The sequence below is a fragment of the Echinops telfairi genome, unplaced genomic scaffold (assembly GCF_000313985.2).
Source record: "Echinops telfairi isolate 266 unplaced genomic scaffold, ASM31398v2 ScPeMD7_7469;HRSCAF=8507_1, whole genome shotgun sequence".
Taxonomy (NCBI): Eukaryota; Metazoa; Chordata; class Mammalia; order Afrosoricida; family Tenrecidae; genus Echinops; species Echinops telfairi.
The window spans coordinates 6,907,547-6,911,145 of record NW_022111373.1 but is presented as its reverse complement, the minus strand read 5'-3'; positions in this window follow the sequence as shown (position 1 = coordinate 6,911,145).

The window sequence follows — 3,599 nt, the reverse complement described above, 5'->3', positions numbered from 1 at the left end:
TTTCATTTTTGACCACTTCCAATTTTCCTGGAGTCATCCTTGGTACATTCCAAGTTCTGATTATTAACTGATGTTTGCAGCTCTTTCTTCTCATTTCGAGGACCACCCGATCAGCAAATGAAGGTCTCCCAGGCTTTACTTCCACAGGCTTGGCCCCGCCCCGTCATGATGGCCAACTCTTCTTTGAAAAGCGGCTTTTCCTCAGACACAGTCTGAGTCCTTTCCAACCCGAGGAGCTAGCTCTGACAAAGCTCGACTGCTAGTCCTTGGGCTTTCAGTAACCTACCATGTTTCAAGGCTATAAATAGGCATTTCGGTGGTTAATCCCTCTGAAGGAGGCCGCCTGTTCCTTCTCTGTATCTCTTCTTAGTCTGGAAGCTCTTCTGAAACCTGTTCACTTTAGATGACCGTGGTATCGTTTGAAATACCAGTGACCTAGCTCCCAGCATAAGAGCAACACACAAGCCACTGGAGTATCACAAGCTGCCGGACAAGTAGCGGCTGCATTTTATATTATTTAATGATATTTCAATAGAGATGTTCTGTCCTTATCACTCAGGGTCACCTCTTCCCCTTCACAGGGCACTTGACCGCCATTATCCCTGGAGCCACTGGCTATTTTTGCTGACCCCGAGGTCTCTAAGTCAAGCAGAGCATCCTGCATTTGTTGGAGGTCACACTCGCTTTCTGAGCTGTCACTATTCGGCAACATCTGAGGTGCCTGCACGGTGACACTGATGAACTCATCAGGAGGGGTGACCTGGAGTCCTCATGCCAACTCTGAAATCAATGCCGGTATTTCCTGCATCTTGTGCACGACTCACCTGAGGGTCAGCGAGGACGAGTGACTTCTCTCGGATACATAGCTGGTAAGAGAAGAGCCAAAGCAGGTGGGGCCCTCAGACGTGAGAGTACCCCATAGCATAGGTGAGACAGGCTAGGTTTTAGTAGGCAGGTCAGACATAGAAGAAGGTAAAATTAGTAGTTTGATCACGGTAGTTAAAAAACAAAACTATAAACCCTCACTATTTACAGATCCCACATTCACAAACATGACTGCTTCTATTACTGTTTACCACGTAGTTGATTCTGACTCTTGGTGATCTCATGTGAGAGGGTAGAATCACCTGTCATAGTTACATAGTAACATAGTCTCATAGTCTCGTGTCAACTTATAGAGTGAAGGGGGGGTCCAGCCTGTCAATTGAGTCACAGCCTGATGGTACCTCCTTGAGGGTATGGCCTTCTCATAAGGAGGGCCCTGGAGAACCCCACCTCCCCCTCCACCCTCTGCTTCACCTTCCTGTTAATGAGCCACTTCGAGCCATACTGATGGCAGCCAGTGCCCAGGCGATTCATCCACCACCATTGGATCTACAAGACTGTATATCTTCCTACGTTCTGCATGTGACTGCCTGAGTCTGGAGGGATTTATGGCCTAGTATAAGACTTATGGACTAGTATTGGACTTATGGACTTGATCTGGACTGGGCTGGGATGTTTGCTTGATATATAATTACTTCTTGATATAAAGCTCTCTTTTACGTATAAATGAGTGTCCCTGAATTTGTTTCTCTAGTCAACCCAGGCTAACACACCACCCAATACGATTTTCTCAACTGGGATTTTTATAGAAGGGAATTGCCAAGTGTCTGTCCTTAAGAGACATTTGGTGGGTCTGTACCACCAACCTTTAGGTGAAACAGCCAATGCCCTTCATCAGGACCGTTCACTAAAATGTATGAATACACCTATCTCTCACTTATCAACCACCTTGTTACCTGACACTTCACATTTGCGACCACAGTGAAAAAGGTAATGACTGATGTTGCACCTTAATGACGTATGTTGAGTCATTAAGATTCGGAGATGCTAAGTGAAAGGAGCACTCGCTGTGACGGTAAGGCTCTGCGTCTACCTAGCGGAGCCAAGGTTCGCAGTGCCTTGACAGTGATGTAATGCCATACTGTGGCAATCGTGTGACAAGGTGATCTGGCAAGTTTTGCAACGACGTAGTCATCATCCTCCATTTTGTGATCATCCTCCATTTTTTGTCATCCTCCATTTGCACATAACACTGCTTTACAGGCTAGTCTTTGGAACTTAGCCACGTGGATAGGGGAAGAGTGGGTGTAACTCCAAATCAATATTCCTGGAATTCCCATGGCCATGCACATGTGCAAAGCGGTACATACATGCCCAGCTAAGGTAACACCAGACTCACCTCATCCAGTGTCCATGAATAATGAGAGTTGGCTGGGTGTAATTTCAAAACAAACACCATGGGGGGCGATATTGGGAGCACAGAACACACAGAACAAGGGTGACCTGGGTTTGGGGAAGCGAGCGGCAGCCTTTCTCCCAGGAGCGCAGAGAGCTGCCTGCATCCGGCTGCTTTGACCGGAGATTGCCTCAGACACCAACCAACCAGTTAATCAAGCCACCAGAGAGCCAGAGGGTTTTCAGCCTGAGCAAGGGGCGAGGGGTTGTGATAGGAACGGAGCTGTGAGATGGAGGGGACTTTAAAATAAACCCTAGCAGACAAGCAAGTGGTTCTGCTTCAGAGGCCCAGTCAGTCCCTCACTAGGGCTGAAGCCAGGTTTGTCCCACTGGCATCTGTCACCTCTGATCCTGGGTCAGGCTGCTGCGCCCTCAGAGACAGTGAGATGGATGGCGTGCGGGGGTGCCACTTGGAGTCATTTGGGCATCCTGGTGATTGGTGGTGTTCTCTGGGAAGCCCTGTGCAAGGAACTGGAGAATGACTTCCTTTCTCAAATCTTAAGACACACACACACACACACACACACACACACACACACACACACACACAGTTGGTCCAAACCCAAATGAACACAAAATATCAAATTTTAATGTGTTTTTGGAAAGCAACCAGGGCAGACTTACTCAGTAAGACCTCCAGAAGGATTTCAATTTGGGATCAAGACCCTCTGGGGACTCTGAGAAGAGGAAGCCAAGAGTTAGGCTGATGTTTCCCAGAACCTGCCACGGGATAAAGGAAGCCGGTTATAAGCCAGCTCACTCTGAGCCCATACCAGCCTCTTGTCAGCACCAGCCCCTGCCCATCCCTGAGCGGAGTGAAGCCCAACTGCATCCTTCGGTTTAGAAGAGCCTTGAGCTCCAAGGCCACTCACCCTCCAAGGAAAAGCAAATTGTGCTCCAGTCAAGAGCCAACTCTCCTGACTTCCCTTCTTCCTCAGTAGAGGCAAAGCTAGGCTACCTTCCAGCAAGAGGAAGCGATCGCCACCCAGACAGCTGTGGGGTGTCATCTGTTCCTGTGAGGGGCAAATTGAAGGCAAGAAGCATTAAAAGTCACGAGCAAGAGTTCCTGCAGTCCTCTTTCCCATGAAAACCCTACGCTGCAAACAGAGGTGCACCTGGGTCTGGCAAGGAAAAACCACCCGAGACGTGACTCCATTCAGGCCAAGAGCATGGGACCTCCTTCAAGGGTAAGCACCCACTTTTCCTGCTTAGCGCTGAGGCTCTCTCATCATAAAAGTAGATAAACACCAGGGAGAACAACACTGAACCCAAGTCTTGAGATGCAGGATCTCAGCCTAGCTCAGACGCCAGCTCGCCCC